The sequence below is a fragment of the Myotis brandtii genome, unplaced genomic scaffold (genome assembly GCF_000412655.1).
Source record: "Myotis brandtii unplaced genomic scaffold, ASM41265v1 scaffold123, whole genome shotgun sequence".
Lineage (NCBI taxonomy): Eukaryota > Metazoa > Chordata > Mammalia > Chiroptera > Vespertilionidae > Myotis > Myotis brandtii.
In genome coordinates, this window is record NW_005354291.1 from 2,955,050 (window position 1) to 2,967,773 (window position 12,724).

The following is a 12,724-nucleotide window of genomic DNA, read 5'->3' on the forward strand; positions in this document are numbered from 1 at the left end:
TCTGTGTTCCCACTTTTAAGAATATCTTTGTAGCAAGAAAATAAGATACAAAAAACTAAAATACAAATGTTTTGTTTTAAAACCCCACGGACAATGCAAATATGTAAATGTTATTTTAGCAATTTAAAAAACATATTTCTTAACTCTACCATTCAGAAATATGTTATTTCAGTCAAATAAACAGCAGTGAGTATCTTTACTTTTTAAAAAAATATATTTTCATTGATTTCAGAGAAGAACGGAGAGGGAGAGAGAGATAGAAATATCAATGATGTAAGAGAATCATTAATTGGTTGCCTCCTGCATGTCCCCTAGTGGGGATCTAACCAGCAACCGGGGCATGTGTCCTTGACCAGAATCGAACCCAGGCCCCTTGAGTCCACAGGCTGATGCTCTATCCACTGAGCCAAACTGGCTAGGGCAGTATCTTTACTTTTTTTTAAGATTATTTTCTTTGTTAAGAAAAATTACACAGGTAATTATTTAAGTTTAAAAAATGAAAATAAAGATAAGCACACCTGAGGAAATTGTCTCTACAATTCCTAGCACCCTGAGATAACTGGTCCTAACAATTAGGTGTGTCTACTTCCATTTGTATATGAATATATGTTTTATAAAAATGGGTCTCAACTATATATATTTTTGTAATCTTTGTTGAGAATCCCTTTGCCTAGCACAATGCTTGGAATACAGTAGAGAGAGGCTTAATAAATATTTCAGTGAAGGAGTAAAGGAATAACTGAGTTCTAATAACTAGCAGAGGAATATTCTTTTGGAAATATTTGATCAAATTTGTAAAAAAAAATATTAAGATTTTTATATGAATTATTTTATATATTTAGATTAGTTTAGTGAATAAATACATCTTTACTAAATTAAGTTTTATATTCAAGGTACAAAAAATATCTATTTATATATGTTGTAAATATTTCACAGTGGAGGTCTCATTGTTTTTCAAATATATTTCAGTTTTTGATTAAAGTAATGAGGAATATATGGTAAAATAACAGCAAGAGTGGTTATTTTACTTTATCTTCAATAGGGGTACTTCCAGTGTTTCATTATACACCATGATGTTAGCAGTTGGCTTTAGGGAGATACTGTTTAACTTTACTAATAAGGAATATTTATTCACATTTTTCTATGAGTATTTATAAGAAATGCTTTTTCTGATTAATCAAAAGAACACTCTTCTTCTTTGATCTAAAAATGGGATAAATTAAAGGAATCAGTTCTTTTTTTATATAATTTTCAATTATACTTGACTTAAAATATTATATTAGTTTCAAGTACACAACATAGTGACTAGATGTTTATATAACTTATGAAGTCATTACACCAATAAATCTAGTACCTATCAGACACCATACATAATTATTACAATATTATTGACTATATTACTTATATTTTATTTTATATCCCTATGACTATTTTGTAACTATCAATTTATACTTCTTAATCCCTTCCCCATTTTCACCCAACTCCCAGGCCCCAACCTATCTGGCAACCATCAAAATGTTCTCTGTATCTATGAGCTTATTCATGTTTTATTTGTTCTTGTTTTTTTTTAATGTTTTTTTGTTTTTGTTTTTGTTTTTTTACGATTCTACATACTAGTATAAGTGAAATCATATTGTATTTCTCTGTCTCTGTTTGACTTATTTCATTTAGCATAATACCTTCTAGGTCCATCCATGTTGTTGCAGATGACAAGATTTCACTCTGTTTTATGGCTGAACTAGAGGCCCGGTGCACAGATTCGTGCACTGGTCGGGTCCCTTGGCCTGGCCTGCCAGGATTGGGCCAAAACTGGCCCAGAACCAACTCTCTGACATCCCTTGAGGGGTCCTGGATTGCTAGAGGGCGCAGGCCAGGCCGAGGGACCCCACTGGTGCACAATCAGGGCTGGGAAGGGACAGCAGGAGGGCTCCAGGTCATGTCTAGCCCATCTCGCCCAGTCCCTATTGGCTAGACCCCAGCAACAAGCTAACCTACCAGTCAGAGCATCTACCCCCTGGTGGTCAGTGCATGTCATAGCAACTGGTTGAACAGTCGAAGGGTCCAACAAATGGTTGGACACTTAGCATATTAGACTTTTATTATATAGGATAATATTCCATGGTATATATGTTCCACTTTTTCTTTATTCATTCATCTATTGTTTCTATATCTTTGCTATGGTAAATAATGTTGCAATGTTCATGGGCACATATGGGTGCATGTCTTTTGAATTAGTATTTTAGATTTCTTTGAATAAATACCAGAAAAATAGGGAGAGGGAGAGAGAGATAGAAATATCAATGATGAGAATCATTGATGGGCTGCCTCCTGCATCCCCCACATGGGGAATCAAGCTCGCAACCCGGCATGTGCCCTGTCCAGGAATCTAACTGTGATCTCTTGTTTCATAGGTCGACCCTCAACCACTGAGCCATGCTGGCTGGATAGGGGATGCTTTTCTTTAGATAGGTTAATAACACTACCATTTTGGTTGTTCCAAAACAATTTAATAATTTAAGGTAACATATATTAAAAAGTTTTTTTTTTGAAGAATCTCCAATATTTGCAAAAGTTGAAATAAATAGACTTGTACTAGTCACTACAGTGGTATTGACCTATTTTATGAACTAGGCTCATTTCCATCCCTTTTACTACCAGATTGTGGTCTAGGTCAGAGATCATTGGCCATATAAAGGAAAAGAAATGTGGATATTTAGAATGCATAACTTAGCATTTCCCATTCTGGTGAGCTCAGTGGGTGATATTATTAGGTTTGAGCCAAAATGCAGGGACTTGTTTCCAAATAGCTTCTTGACCTAAAATAAAGATAATAGAAGGGCTATTTTCTTTGGTTTCCTTTCACAATTGCTTTGGGTTTTTTGTTTGTTTGGATAAAAGCACCAAGGATCATTCCATCGTTTAGTTAAATGCATTTTTTGCAGAATCCTTTTCTTCCCCAGATGCAGAAACAACCCCATTGAAGTTAGTGCAATAAATCTAAGAAATAAAGGAACTATTGTCATTTCTTTGTCCAGCTGATAAAAAAAAGTCTATGTGAAGCTCACATTCCAGAGGTGTATTCATTCACTTCTACAAAGTGAACACTTTACAAGTATCAATTTCCTCTGAACCTTTGGGTGTTTCAACTAAATGAAATATTGGCTTATTGTTTGTAAGCAATCAAGAGTATGCCTTTTTCCTATTAGCTTCAAAAGGGTTAGTTTATATTTCCATCTCAGTTTTAAATTGCTTTTCCATCTAATATTTCTTTTTTTAATTTTTTAAATTGATTTCAGAGTGAGGAAAGGAGAGGGAGAGATAGAAACATCAATGATGAGAGAGAATCATTGATCAGCTGCCTCCTGCATGCTCCCCACTGGGGATCGGGTCAGCAACTGGGGCATGTGCCCTGATCAGAATCGAACCTCGACCTCCTGGTTCATAGGTCAGTGCTCAACCACTGAGCCACACTGGCCAGGCTCTATCTAATATTTCTTCTGATATTTATAGCAGCCTTATAAGTTGGGTAAGGCAAGTATTATCAGTCTGATTTTATATATGAAGAAATAAAATCTCAAAGAGATGTGATTTTCAGTAGAATTGAGTCTTCTGGCTCTTATTCTAATATTATTTTATTAAATCATTTACTTAAACACATTAGTTAACACATTTACCAACCACCTACTTTGGCCAAATCCATTGAAATACTCAGTTACATTTCAAGTTTTTGTCACTGTTTATAAGTATTAGAAAGATTCATAGTGATAGAAACTTATGGTATTGTGAAAAGAACATCCCTATTTTAATTCTTTCATTTTAAAATCTGATTTATATAATGATCACAGTTTGCCCAGACATTAACTTTGATAATGCAGTTACTCCAAGTTCATGAGAATATAAATAGTAATATTTCTGCTATTAAAAGCTGTGAAGTCAATATTTGACAGCCAACATTTCAAACTTTTTCCTTAATGGCAGATGAATTCGGACCTTGCAAAGTGCTAAAGTTAGACTCTTGATTGTAGCCTATATGCTACTTTAAAAATTACTAATTCACCAGATATTAGAAGCCTGCAACATTCATCCACCAAATACACTTTAATACATTCTATTATGTTGTGTGTATTCTTCAGGCATCTAACATGATCAATCTCCAAATAGACATTAAAAAATCTCACATTTTTTTGCTATAAATATATCCCATAATATTTAATCTATAACATATAGTAGATACTCAAAAAGAGAAAATAAAAAGGTTTTTATAATCATTTACCCTCTCTTGCTTAATACTTTCTTTAAACACATATCTTCAAAGTTGTATTTCAAACTCTGAGTACCATTCCATCATCATGTACCTATACAATTTATTTTTATTTGGTTCTCTTGGGAAAGTTTTTAACTCCAATCTCTGTGGCTACATCATGCATATCCTTTACATGTATCCTCTTCAACTAATAGAAAAGCCAAGTCAGTTAAATTTTTAAAAAAATTGTTTTGCTGATTTAGAAATTGCTATAGCTAATTTAATCTGCTGTTTGGATGACTAAGTTCTCTTGACAGCCAAATCATTCATGCATATACAAATCCTAGAAATTATAGCTGGCGTAGACAATGAAAACAGTCTAGTCAAAACACTTATTTTGCAGTTGAGAAAACTAAAGTGTAAGAGGTGAAGCAATTCGTTCAAAGTCTCCCTCCTATTTGTGTCTCTTTTCATGGGTTGCCAATAGAAAGGTTAAGCTAATAAAGCGTCATTTCTTTGACTCTCAACGAAATTACTTCTTTTGCCGTTAATAAGCTTTGAAGAATGGGAACCAGGAAATGTCCAGAGGAGAGGAATCATCAGAGGGACTTTCTGCTTGTTAATTCCTATTTCTTTATTTCTTTGAATGTTGAATTATGACATTCCCATTACTTCTGACATTTTCTATTTTTCTGTAAATAGTGATGGTCCAAAATTGCCTTTCAAATACTGAGTACCACTCCCTCTCACCCACCCACATCTAATTATTTTTTTTTCTTCTCTTGTCAAGTTAACAGTGGCTGTCAATATTTTCAGAAGGCAAATCATGTGTGAAGCAAGGCAAGTTTGAAAGTTCCTGGCACAACAAGATGATCAGTCCAAATATTTGTACAATACATGCTGTGCTTCGCGGATGACTGCTGATAATTATATTGAGGCCAATAAGCAAGGTTTCCCTCCAAGGCACAAACTGGGATTTAAAAATATTTGATAGAGACAATCAAATTGGAAACGATGATGGAATCTGTTGCAATTAAACTGAGCAAAGCGGTTGGAATGAGATCCAGATAACAGTGTTATTATCGTCCTTTACTATCTGTGAGATCAAGACTTATTTTATACAAGTGACTCAAACACATTTTATTAGGAAAAAAACTTCCTGCGGACTATAGAGATCTAAGAAATTATAATCCTTTCATCATAGTGAAAATGTTAAAAGGTTTAAACAGTGTTAAATTAAAAATTGTGATATATGTGATTTATGGTTACATGTGAAAGGACAAGGCAGAGCAGATGTTACCTAACATCTGCCTCGATGGAGCTTTTTTTTTTTTAAGTGTTTGAGAAAATGTTTGGCACTTACTTTTTTCCCCCCTGAATCACTGTGATAAAAGCATTGCCTAGCAAATTTATTCCAAATGAAGGACATCAAATTCTTTGTGAGATGATTGCCTATCCCTTTTTCAATATGTCAGTATTTTGCATTTAGTAATAAACAATGCCTTATTTGGGGCAATGTCTCATTCTTCCATAAGCTTTATTTAACTGTGCTTCTGTCTCCTTAGAGAGGCGGGCAATGAGTGCACAAAAGGAACAGGTGCCTAAAGGGTTATGAGTTTATCATCATACGACTTTCACACTTTGTGAGATTGATGCTGTAACTTGTGATTAGAGGCAGGAACACTCTTTCAGTGAAAGAATCAAAGAACAATAGAATATGAAAGGACTTTGAAAAATGTTTATCTATTTTAAATGTTTTACAAATGATAAAATAAGCCCCCAGAAGCAAAAGAACTTGCTCTTTTTTCCCTAAAAGTCCTGTCAATTGCTGGGCTTTTTGCACCTGTCCTAATTTCTATATTTTGAATTTAAGGGCTTATGTTACATTAAAAATGTTTGAACTACCTTCCTACTTTAATACTAATCACTAGCATGTGTTATATGCCAATTATGTGCTAAACAGCATGCCACACATCATCTCAGTTACTATTCTTTACAACACTCTGAAGTAAATTCTTAATTATCCTAATTTGGCAGATTTGAAAATTAGGCTCAGATTAAGTAACTTGCTCAAAATCACACAGCTAGTCAATTGTGGTCCCAGAATTTGAACCACAGTAGTTTGATTCCAGATGTTATACTAAACTTAAAGACAGCTCGTTTAGTAGGTGTTAGATACATTAAATAGTAATACATGTGCATAATAAATGTATATATTTATTTGACCTGATAGAACTTAAAATTTAGTTGAGGGTTGGATACTGTCATAAATTTAGTCTTAAAAATATAACCAGAAATATTAAAAGATGTGGAGCATAGTATGTGAGCCGTAATAACTGATCACTACATTGTCACTACAAAAGTGATGTTTTACTAGCAAGTACTGTTGCTAATAAGCAATGTAATCAAATGTCTATTTATCTTAAAAACTTTGTCCCATGAAAGTAAAGATCATGTTTCATAAGCTTTATTAGCTAATATATATCAAAATCTTTGGCACATACTAGATGCATAATAACTTTTGTAGATTTGAAATTAAATTATAAATTTCTCATGTGTGAACATAAACCACTTTCTGAGATTATTTTTAAAAATGTCTAAGGAATAAAAATGTCTAAGGAATATGTATTGTTTAATATGACCTCACCCTGTTAAAACAGAGCCTATTCTTATTTGTATTGTATAGTTAAATATCCTCAGAGGTCCTGTTCTCCTGCCAGCTCACTCCGTGCTTCCTTTTACAATCTTATAGACTCTCAATCTTTATTTTCCAAGTCTGACTATTTATTTCTTTTATTTTCCTTTCACTGTTTTAAAGCATTTTGTAGACTTTTCTATAATATTTAAGGAGGTGAAGCTGGGTAACATAAAATTATCTTTATTCCTACCATGTCTTTCCTATCTATCTATCTATCTATCTATCTATCTATCTATCTATCTATCTATCTATTTTCCCATTGATTTTTAGAGAGAGAAGAAGAAAGAGGAAGAGTAAGAAACATTGATGTGAGAGTGGAAATCGATTAGTTGCCTCCTGCACATCCTCCATTGGGAATCCTGGGCATGTGCCCTGACCAGGAATCGAATATGCAGCCTTTCCTTGCACAGGATGCGCCCAACCAACTGAACCACAGGACATGGTCACGGATCATGTCTTAGTTATTTTAACACTGATACCATTTAATAGTGTTCTTAATTATCCTCAAAAGGTATATGTATGGTTTTTTACTTTTTCTGTCTGACTTATTTTGCTTAGCATGCTATTCACAAGATCCATCAATGTCATAAATGGCAGCATTCCATCTTTTCTGATGGCCGAGTAGTATTTCACTGTACATACGTGCCACATTTTTATCCAATCATCTATCAAAGGACACTTCAGTATTTTAAAATAACTCTTCTGTATAGACATTCTATATCACTTTCTCTAAAATACTGTTTGTTAATCTATGTTCCCATCCAAAAATGATTCATCTTTATCTATGATATACTGTAATGTACAAATACCTGGTATTGAAAGTAAAATCTATTTTAAGCCTACATTTACAATCTTATCTTTTGTCATTCTCATTACAAAAACTCCTATGTATGCCTATTCTTTGACTCACGCTCTCTCTCAAATAACTTTTTTAAAAATCCCTTCTAAACATTTACTTTATAGCTTTATAGGGACCTCTCTCCTCATTCTTGGAACTTATGGTGCTTATTATCTATACCTCTTATTTATTCACTAATCAAACATTTCCCTGATAAAGAGTGGATTGTGATTAAAGGAACACTGCTTTGAAAGATAAGAGACCACACTTGCAATGTTTAATTGGAGTTTGCCAGTGAGAAGCTGTGTGACCCTGGCAAGCCAGTCAAACTTCTCTTGGTCTCAGGTTTAGAAAGTCTTGGTAAACATTTTAATATATCTTTATAAAAACTTCTTCCAACCTAAGAATTTGTGTTCTGTAAAGTCATGGAATGCTAAGATTCACTGCTCTTCAAAGAAATACAAATTAATATAAGTGATTATCATTTTGCACCCATTAGACTGATAAAAATTTAAAGAGTTTTAACATATATACTACTGTAACAGACATAATGAAAAATCACTTTCATTCATTATTGGTAGAAATGTGAAGTGTTTATATGTATGTGGTGTGTGTGTGTGTGTGTGTGTGTGTGTGTGTGTGTTTGTGTGTGTGTGTGTGTTGTCCCAAAAAATGTATACACAATTATAAATATCAGGCAGTTTTTATTAAAATACATTTCATGTCCAAAATTGAGCTATCAGCTGTTAAAGTATGTATACACTTTTGGGGGACTATGCACACACACATATACAGAAACTTTCATTCTTGGAAATATCTTATAGAAATAAAAAGCATCAATATTTTAGCCCTAACCGGTTTGGCTCAGTGGATAGAGCATCGGCCTGCGGACTCAAGGGTTCCAGGTTCGATTCTGGTCAAGGGCATGTACCTCTGTTGTGGGCACATCCCCAGTGGGGAGTGTGCAGGAGGCAGCTGATCGATGTTTCTCTCTCATCGATGTTTCTAGCTCTCTACCCCTCTCCCTTCCTCTCTGTAAAAAAAATCAATAAAATATATTTTTAAAAAAGCATTAATATTTTAAACATGTATGTACATGGATGTTAGTTGGTGTATTGTTTAATATAAAAGTTATTGCTCAAAATGGCAAAACAAGCAAATGAAATCTGATAGTAGATAAAAGTTTGCCTATCAAGAGTTCAAATAGGTTTATAATTCATTCAAACTGTTATCAATAAATGTGTTAGCATTACATGAGATGACTTGTGAGAACTTTCAAGAAGTTTATTTGCATGAGAAAAGCACAGAAAGACATTGATAGAGCAGGATGCAATCATAAACAGCATTTCTCACCCACAACTGCTCTTATAGACTATTTAGTAGAGCTCTAGAATTTTTGCTGTTGGATAGAATATAGGGCAAACTTGTAGTTTACTGCTCACTATTAGATAATAAGATCTTTTTAATCATTTTGGCTTAAAATATTCAGTAATTAATATGTCTAGTCAGTGTCATAATTAAAGACTTCATACAAAGTTAAAGCTTCTCCTCTCCCCAGCTCTGGTTTGATGCTAAAGGGGAGGCTATCTGCTTGCCTGTGTCCCTCCTCTACCCACAATTGGCTAACCATGGTTTCTGACTCCTCCAGCATCAAGGGAGTGGTGGTGGAAGAAGAGAGGAGGAAAAATATGTAAAAGATCAGGAAAGATTTTACGTGACTAGGTTACTCTGAGTTGGCACTCTCTGGACTTGGCACATGTTTAAAGCTGACTCTCCTTCTAATGAATAGTTTGTGGGTTCTTTGGAGAACTTCCCATTACTGGACATGTCTCCCTGCAAGTCACTTGACTTGGGCTGATGCAACTCTTTGTCTGGTGGTTTCCAAGTTCTTCCTAGTCCCCTGGGCATCTGCTGGTGCACTTCAGCCTTTCTTAGCTAAGTCATCTCACCACTCCATATTAACCTCTTAGGCAGGACTCAGAACAACTCTACATCAACTCTCTTTTTGGCCCACATCCTGTCCACAGGAAAGATAGACACACGTTTGGCTCTCTGTTGATAGACCATAGTTGATTCCTAATAAAGGCCCTCTGCTCTGCTGACACAGTCTCCTGTATCAATTCTCTCACCTTTAGCTCTGTCGGAACTGGGGTCATGTGTCAAGATACCCAAATGGTTTCTTTGAAGTTCCTGTCACTAGGTAAACCCTTCCACCTGTTTCTCCTCCCCACCCCCCCACCGCCCCGGGGGGAGCAGAAATTAAAACTCTCAGCAAATTGATAGCTCTTCAATGAAGTCTTCTCTTCAGTCTCCGACTCTGGCCTCTTCCACCTCAACCCTTTTAAATCCTGAAGACAGGCATGGGAAATGGTTTGAAATTTGGTGTTCAAACCTCTACTTGGCACACCCTGCCTAGATGATCAAGTGGCCAGGCCTCAAACTGAGATAGTTACCTTTTAATGTTTTGATATAATCCTACTTTATGCATATTAGTTAGGTATTGTTGCATCACAATATTACCACAAATTTAGTGGCTTAACACATCACACATTTGTTATCTCACAGTTTCTGTGAATGAAGTGACTGAGCATGGCTGAACGAAGTCCTCTCTTCAGGGTCTTACAAGGCTGCAGTCAGGGTTGTTAGCTGGGGCTGCGTTCTCATCTGAGACTTGACTGGGTAAGGATCTACTTCCTAGCTCGTGTGGTGCTGGCAGCATTCAGTTCCTTGTGAGTGGGTGGACCGAGGACCCAAGTTCTTACTGGTTGTTTGCTGGGGGCTGCCCTCAGTCCTTTGCCCTTTGGACTTTTCCAATATGGCCACTTGCTTCCTCAAAACCAGCAAGGGAGAGACAGTCTTTCATCAAGACAGGCATTATACTTTTATGTAACATAATTACACACATGTAATATATGTATACCCAATCATTGCTGTACTGAAGTTATTAGAAATAAGTCAAAGATCTCACCCCTACTCAAGATGAGGGAATTATACAAGGATGAGACTATCAAGAGGTGAGGATGATGGGGGCCTCCTTCAGCTCAGCAAATTTGCAAGCAATTATGAGTTGTGTGACAATCCAGCACAGGTGCATATCCAGCACTGACCTGGCCTGAATGGCTCAGGATAATCACCTGAGCTGTGAAGCCAACTGCTTTCACTGGTGGGTCATTTTTGCTGTCACCAGCCACACTGCCATGGCGAACATCTTTGACAGACATGTTCTTGACATTGAAGCCCACATTGTCCCCAGGAAGAGTTTCACTCAAAGCTTCATGGTGCATTTAATAGACTTCAGTTGTAATATTGACTGGAGCAAAGGTGACCACTGTGCTGGGTTTGAGAACACCAGTTTCCACGTGGTGCCCACAGGGACAGTACCAATACTGCCAGTTTTGTCGACATCTTGGAGGGGCAGACACAGGGGCTTGTCAGTTGGACGACTTGGTGGCAGGATGCAATCCAGAGCTTCAAGCATTGTGGTTCCACTGTCATTGCCATATTTTTGGGTGACCTCCCATCCCTTGAACCAAGGCTTATTAGCACTTGGCTCCAGCATGTTGTCACCATTCCAACCAGAAATTGGCACAAATGCTACTGTGTCAGGGTTGTAGCCAATTTTCTTAACAATTTCCTCGTATCTTTTCTGGCTGTAGGGTGGCTCAGTGGAATCCATTTTGTTAGCACCAACAATCAGCTGTTTCACACCCAGTGTGTAAGCCAGAAGGGCATGCTCACGGTTCTGTCCATTCTTAGAGACATCTGCTTCAAAATCACCTGCAGCAATAATCAGGACAGCACAGTCAGCCCGAGATGTGCCTGAAATCATCCTGGGGCATCAGTGATGGTCACATAATACTTGCTGGTCTCGAATTTCCACAGGGAGATATCAATGGAGATGCCACGCTCACGTTCAGCTTTCAGTTCATCCAAGACCCAGGCATCCTTGCAGGAGCCCTTCCCCATCTCAGCAGCCTCCTTCTCAAAATTTTCAATGGTTCTTTTCAATGGTCGATCCCACTACATTTGTAGATCAGATGGCCAGTGGTAGACTTGCCAGAATCTCTGTGTCCAATGACTTCGATGATGATGTGAGTCTTTTCCTTTCCCATTTTGGGTTTGATTTAGTGGTGGTTTTCAGGACATTTGTGTTCTGGTGACAAACCCCGTTGGAAAAAGAACGTCCAGCAGGACTACGGCACTTATATACAGCTCTGCCCCCACCCTCCAGAACAGGGCGGAGCCAGCATGCGACAGACTTTTCCAGTTTACCCCTCACCACCTCCACCCGCCCACTTTTTAGTTCTCCTCTATGATGACCCATCTTCATTACTGCACTGACGTTACTGCCTCTTCATTTTTATTACCTGTCACCTCCAGCAAAGTGGGAGCTCCCTTTCATCTCCTATCACCAGATAAGTGTACTTTGCGTGGCATATTGGCAATATGTGTTGACAAATAAGTGAATCTTGCATATATATTTTTTTAAAGTGTTTCCCCTGATATTTTTAGTACCCACATGGCACCATACATAGTTATCACAATATTATATATATATATATATTTTATTGATTTTTTACAGAGAGGAAGGGAGAGAGATAGAGAGTTAGAAACATCAATCAGCCACCTCCTGCACATCTCCCACTGGGGATGTGCCCGAAACCCAGGTACATGCCCTTGACCGGAATTGAACCCGGGACCCTTCAGTCCGCAGGCCGAAGCTCTATCCACTGAGCCAAACCGGTTTCGACTGCATTTATTTTTTATAATGTGTCCTTCCTCTATCATCACTCATGTATACTTCTCTGCCCTCTTTACCACTTTCTGCTCTACAAGGCCTAAGCATTTTATAGCTGGAAGGAATCTTAGAAATGAAGCATCCAGCATTTTTCAAGGTGCAGACTATGAAGTTTCCTAGACTCTATAAGTACATTAGAGTACTTAT

At 36.8% G+C, this 12,724-nt stretch overlaps 1 pseudogene; it reads right to left on the reverse strand.

Moving 5' to 3' along the window:
* Positions 1–10,786: 10,786 nt before the first annotated feature.
* Positions 10,787–11,891, reverse strand: LOC102247007 (annotated as a pseudogene).
* Positions 11,892–12,724: the final 833 nt, after the last annotated feature.